Source organism: Quercus robur, chromosome 11 (assembly GCF_932294415.1).
Source record: "Quercus robur chromosome 11, dhQueRobu3.1, whole genome shotgun sequence".
NCBI lineage: Eukaryota > Viridiplantae > Streptophyta > Magnoliopsida > Fagales > Fagaceae > Quercus > Quercus robur.
Window position 1 is genome coordinate 48,167,708 of NC_065544.1, and position 6,963 is coordinate 48,174,670.

At 33.8% G+C, this 6,963-nt stretch overlaps 1 long non-coding RNA gene across 1 annotated transcript; it reads right to left on the reverse strand.

The window, feature by feature from the left end:
• Positions 1-4,269: 4,269 nt before the first annotated feature.
• Positions 4,270-5,515, reverse strand: LOC126706064 (uncharacterized). The gene is made up of 2 exons (XR_007648502.1): positions 5,161-5,515; positions 4,270-4,517 (listed from the first exon to the last, which is right to left on the reverse strand). It is a non-coding gene; the product is annotated as an uncharacterized LOC126706064 (long non-coding RNA).
• Positions 5,516-6,963: the final 1,448 nt, after the last annotated feature.

Here is a 6,963-nt window from a genome sequence, read left to right on the forward strand (position 1 = left end):
TGTCCACTCCGTTGGCAGTGCAAGGCGCAGCCCCTAGCAGTGGCTCATGGCGGAGTAACAACCGTACGTCGCCGGGAATGGGAAAAACCCGTGAACCTCTGCTTGCTGGAGAGCTGACTCGTGCGCCACCCGTGCCAACGCGCAAGCCTTTCCCACAGACGGCGCCAATTGTAGGGACACAAAATCTTCAGCGGCCCATCAACGATGTTGGGCTCGCACCAGGAAAATCCCTCACAATGATATTTGTAGAGAGTGGGCTTAAAAAGGCCAGCGTTGGGTCGCGGGGCGGCATCTCGGGCCGGATTACAGATGTGCCGATATGAGAAAGAGTTTTGGGCTGGATATTCAGGCCCTTCAATCTTGTATCTAGGAGGATTTGGATCCTCGGATATGATCCGAGGAGTGATGGTGCTGTCCCCGGTCACCCGTCGGTGGGATTTTAGGTGATGTCCGGCGTATTTTATCCAGACACTCTCTTTCATCAAGTCTTTCTCTCGAAGCCAGATGGGAGCCCCCTCCCCTTTGGTCACATAACATTCTCTTTTATACTAGCCTACGTTAGTTGTCCTTCGTCCACGTGTAGGGTCGATCTTTCCGGGACAGATATCTGTCCCATCAGTCTAGTCCCGAATTTACTGGAGATGATCCATAAAGCCTAAGATCCCGGCTCTGCTAGGGGCAGTGTCATGTCAAGGAAGGGTATTAAGGACTATTTCCATGAGATATTTTCTGACCTCTCAAGCTCGCCTGTATCCCATTTTCGTCAGTAGGGTTCTGGGCTTTCCGAGGACGGAGTGGTCCTCGGACGTGTCTTTGAGCCATATCGAGCTCACTACTTTTGGGCTTGGGCCCTGGCCTCCTTTAGTTTGGGGGCCTGTGGACTCCCTATAAGTGAGCGAGCCGGGCCCATAGACTCTTGGGCCCCACAATTATAATTAAAGCAAATTCTCTATAACCAAGATGAAAAGCAAAACAAACTTCTCAAAAACTCAAAAGGAAAAAAAGGTGAAGAAAATATTCATTCCTAAACAAAATATACTTGCATAAAGCATCATCAAAGTACAATAGATATTGACAATTATTCCCCAAAATAAACTTTCTTAAAATCCAAACTTTCTCACCCTATTCCCAAAATAAGTATTACCTATCTAAAAAATTATAAATCAGAAAAAACAAGGAGACCAGGTGAAGAAGAGTAATAGTAAGGTGAAGAATTATGGGAAAGAAGAAGGGTTACAAAAATGAGAAGAAGGGTTGGAAGAATGACGAGGAGGAGAAAAGCCAAGAAACAAAAATTAAATACTAAAAATCCATTAGCATGTATTGTACAGAAATGATAATATATTATCATTTCTTTATATTTCATATTACAAAAAAAAAAAAAAAAGATGAAAAATTGTTAAGAAAAATGAGCAGTGTGGGTGGTAATGTGGGGCAGTAGAAGTTTTGCAAAATTAAATGCAATGCTTCCATTATTATATATAGTATAGATAATAAATCCCTCTCCATTGCAAGTTATGTGTATAACAACTATTTTTGCAATTATTTTTCAAAACTTGTTAAGTTGATAAGTTATGAAATGATATGAGCAATATCATTTTTACATAAGTTTACTATTAATAAAATTTTAATTATGAACCAATTGTAATAAACCATATCAATAGTTGTGAACAATTTTAAGTCCCTAAACTTCTTGTAAAATGAATCATGTAATATTGCAGAATATCATCCCAAGTAGATAAATTGTGATTAAGAAATTTATTGTAGCCAATTATAGAATCGGAATAATAAGTGTAACAAATGGAACTTGAAGGAACTAATTATAATATGATATACTAAGCACAGCAATAAAATTCTGGAACATCATCTCAAGTAGATAAATTGTGATTAAGAAATATATTTATAGCCCATTATAGAATTGGAATAATACGTATAACAAATGGATCTATTTATAATGTATAATATACTAAGCACAAAAATAAACCAAGCTTACCTTTGGAGAGTAAAATTCATGGGCACCTATGAAAGCAAGAAATTTGGTTTTGAAGGACTAATTGTCTGCCTCATATTTCTCGAGTGATCTTGGCAATTGTGAACCAGCTTTGTTTGTTAAAAAATTATCCATGACTTTAGGTCTAAGAGAAAGGGATTATGATAGGCCAAAAACGTAATAACCCCTTGTGATGAATTAATTGATTAATTAGCCAAGTTTATTAATTAATCAAATTAACATACAAAACGTGTGGTAACACAAACAAATCACTAATAACTAAAGTATGCAGCGGAAAATAAATTGACATGGTGATTTGTTTATGAATTGGGAAAATCTACACGGAAAAAACCCCACCGGGTGATTTTAAGGTCACCACTCCTGAAAATCCACCATTATCGCAACAAGCGATTACAAGTAAAGGAATCCCAGTACCTTATACCAACCTACAGTTGAACCCTTACCCCAATACTCAATTGGACTTGTTCTGTAATGATAATCCCTCCTTTTAATGCACGGCTCTCAATACGTGATTAACCAATTGTGTGGATCCCAGTACACAACTTCAATCACCAATTAGAGAAGGTTGTTGGTTGCAAAGTTCTTCAGTTCATCACACAATGAAGATTGAGAAGCTTCTTGGTTACAAAACCCTACGGTGCACAAATACAGTAGCTTCTTCACAAGAAAGATGAACTAGGGCAAATTCTGTCTCTGTCACAATTTGCATGAACACTTTGCTCAACATTTGTGCAACTTGTATCACCTTTGACGGCCCTTAAAATAATCCTTATATATGTCTAGAGTTGTGAGAAAAGAAAACTCAAACATATATTCACGAATTGAATGAAAAATAGTTCTGAAAAACTGAACTTCATAAACCTCGACAGATACCCTTATTGTCGAGCTGCTGTTGAGCCAAGGGTTGGAACAGCTCTTCAAGGCTTGATAGATGCTAGCTGTCGAGCTTTAATGAACAACACTTTTCACACTTAAATCTTGGACAAACTTGCATGGCTTTAACACTTGAACTTGAAACCTTTGTTTCTTGAAGTATTAAACACATCCTAAATCTACCCAAATACAAGTAAAGTACGTTTTATCAAAAAAATTAGCTAATTACATAAAATAGTGACATATGTTCTAACATGTGAAACACATGTCCTAACAGATTAGAGCTTCCAATTTAATGAATATTTTTCATCAGAACTCTATTATATAGAAAAGAAAGGGAAAATGAAATACTGGCAATAACAAATTTTGCCACATCTTATTTTCACAAGTGAAAACACTACCAGCGCCAAACTTTTCCACTTCTAAATGTCACAAGTGAAAATGCAACATATTTTTCCATATTAAACTTGGAAATGACCATGATTTCTATGGCATTTTGCATAAGACAGTGGGAGAATATGTTATGTTATACGATTTATCCAATTGTAGAAAGCGCAACAATATCCTTTTCTTGCAAGAAAATTCATCCTAAGGAATAAAAGAAGCCATTTTTGGTCAAAAAAACAAAAGTTGCCTTTTAAAAGAAAAACTTTGTAAGGTCGCCTGTCCTTTTCACTTTATGATGGTAAAGTGTAAAAGAAAAAACAAACTAGTTCGGTATAATCTCTTGTGATCACCACACTAGAAGTGAGACCAAATCTTTGCAGTCTTACAGTTTTATATATCTGCAATACTATCACAACAATATTAGATAGATCAATCTTTTCAAATATATATTTATTGTAAATACTATAGTATTAGAATATGAGATCTGAGTTTGATCATCATCTTCTCCACCCTACATCTCGTTTAAATTCTCATGTATTAGGCCTCACTTATTAAAAGGTAGTTTCGGCTCACATGTGAGGAGGAATGTTAAAAGTATGTGGTTAAATGATTAAATTTATTATATTCCAATAGTTTAAACTTTTGAGACAATTGGTAATTTAACACTATATTTATCTACCCTTGTTTTACATGCAAAATTTTTAATTTTCACTCTAAAATAACCAATAATTTTACTTTGAGACACAGGGAATGTCGAATTTAACCTAATTTGTCCTAAATGGATATCAGATTTACTTATTTTTGTAACTCAAAGTTAAAATGACCATAATACCAATAGTCAAACAAATCCAAATTTTCATCCAAACACTAAATTCCCTCATTTTACACGCTATTCCAAATTTTCAAACAATTTCCACAAGTTTGATCGCAGTCAATTTGATTTTGACAAAATATTCAACAGTTAAATCGGGATGAATTCAAGCCCATATTGAAGATAATTGAATTCTCCTAAAAATAATTACTCACGAGCCTAGATCCAACTTAAAACCAACAAAATATCATGAAAACAGCAAAAAGGTATCAAACACTTAACCAATTTTAAGTTTAAAGTGTACAAGACTCCAATCACGAATTGAATTATAATCAAACAACCACGATTGGCACCAAAAAAGAGTTGTTGGATATGTTTCATCATGAACACATGGAAGGTTGTTGCTAGTAACTCTGTCAAAGCTAAATTCCACATCTGAAAATAAAAATCAAGAGGGAAACATCAATCTCCATTCCTTTGAAGAAATTAATCACTTATTCACCAAAAACGAAAAAAGACAAACAAAAAAAAAAAAAATTAAGCACTTGAACTAATATTCTAGGGGTTGGACTAAAATGCTGAAAAAGTAGAAGTTGAAATGGTATGTATATCAAGTAATTAAATAAGTATTGGCATGCAATAAGTAAAACAATTTAGATAAATGAAAATGTTTATGGGAGATCATATTTTGATTGATGATACTTAGACGCATAATAAAATCTCCCTTTATTGCACGTTTTGTATGAAATATTTCAAGGACATAAATATTTTCATAATATTTCTCATATAATTTGTTGAGATCTGTGATTGAAGTAATATTATTTTTACATGAGTCTACCTTTTATAAGATTTTTATTATATACTAATTGTAATAGACCCTATCAATGGTTGTGAAAAAAATTATAAATTTTTTATGGCCCTAATATTCTTGTAAAATGAATGATGTATATTGTGGACTATTATCTCAGGTAGATAAATCGTAATTAAGAGTAAATTTTTTATGAATGATGTAACAATTCGAACTTGAAGGAACATGCTACTATATGATACGCTAAGCACAAAAATAAACCAAACTTACCTCTGGAGAGTAAATTCATGAGCACCTACGAAAGCAAGAATTTTTGTTTTGAAGGAGTTATATGAACTTAGTTCTAATAGAAAGGGATGAGAGCTTTCAATTTAATAAATATGAATCTCTGTCATCAGAACTCTAACATATAGAAGAGAAAGTGAAAATACTGCCAATGCAAAACTTTGCCACTTCTCAACGCCAAGTGAAAATACCAGAAATGTTGCCATATTAACCTTGGAAGTGACCTTGGTTTTTGTTGCATTTCCCAGAAGACAGTGGTGGGAGCATATGTTGTGTTATACGCTTTATCCAACTCATTTTCTAAGGTCCGTGTGGCGTATGTGTATGCCTAAATAAAACGCAACAATAAGCTTTAACTTGCAAGAATATTCATTCTAACTAATTCAAGTTTTTCAGTAAAAAAAAAAAAAAAAAAAGGATGCTTTTTTTAAAAGGAAAAAATAATATTAACTAAGGATATGACTGTCTTTGATCATTTCACATTACGATTCATAAAAGTGAGACCGATTTTTTCATTGGTACAAATTTATATATCCGCATTACATTCCGCAATACTACTATTACAAGTCTACAACAATATTGCCTTGGCAATCTTATCAATTCAAGCGATTACTGACATTTTTTTGTGGAAGTCCGTCTTTATAGTTTAGGGTTGAGATCAGGTGCAATATCGTTGAGATTCAAAGTTAAAAAAAGCAACTTTCAATTTCAACCATTAAATTCAAAAAGTTGAAATATAGTTAAAAAAAGTTAAAAAGTTAAAGTTAAAAGTTAAGAATGGTAAAATTTTATGTGAGAGGGATTAGAGTAATTGCATCTGGTGCAATATTGCACCCAATGGGTATTGCACCGAATCCATAATCCATACTATAATCCTATATCTACCTATCTAAAAAAGATACTTACTGGCATGAGATTACATGAGTCTTCTCTCTCATATGTGGGACTATATGTGTGGTTCTCGCATATACTATAAGTGATAAGTCTCATGAGAACCTTTTGTACTATAGTTAGGTAGATGCAGGGATTATAGTATGGATTATGGAAGGGTAAGTTGTGGGGTTCAAACTATAAAGATACTTACCAGCATGAGATTACATGAGTCTTCTCTCTCATATGTGGGCGTGGTACTCACATATACTGTAAGTGTCTTATGAGAACTTTTTGTACTAAAGTTTTCCAGTAGCTATAATTTTTGTTGCTCAGTTTGATGGATAAAAAAAGGTGAACATTAGATAAAGAACAAGTCATCTTTCTACACAAACCTCCACACAAAGTATTACCAAAATGGACAAAAGTGGACCAAATAGACTGAATTGGACTGAAATAGACCAAAGTGGACTAGATCAACCAAAATGGACCATATAGGCCGAATTGGACAGAATTGACCGAAGTAGACCTTATGGACCGAAATGGACTGGATGGACTAAATTGGACAAAAATGGACCAAATTGGACTAAAGTAAACCAAATGGATAGAATAGACCGATTAGGACCTATATGGACCAAATTGGACGAAAGTGAACCCAATGCCGATATGTAATTAGCAAACATAACTCAAAAAAATTAATAATAATTATAATAAGAAAGTGATGTAAAACCATAATATGTGATAAGTAATAATGTATTGCAATACGTGAAAAATGGTTTGTTGTTAAAGTAACATCAATCAAATTTGTTATTAGATTAATATTTTTAACTAAATTATTATGCATGTGTCTATGATTCTATGTATCTGTCAAAGGTTTTATTCAAGTTAAATTTGTTACCATATAGAGAAAGTTGGTAT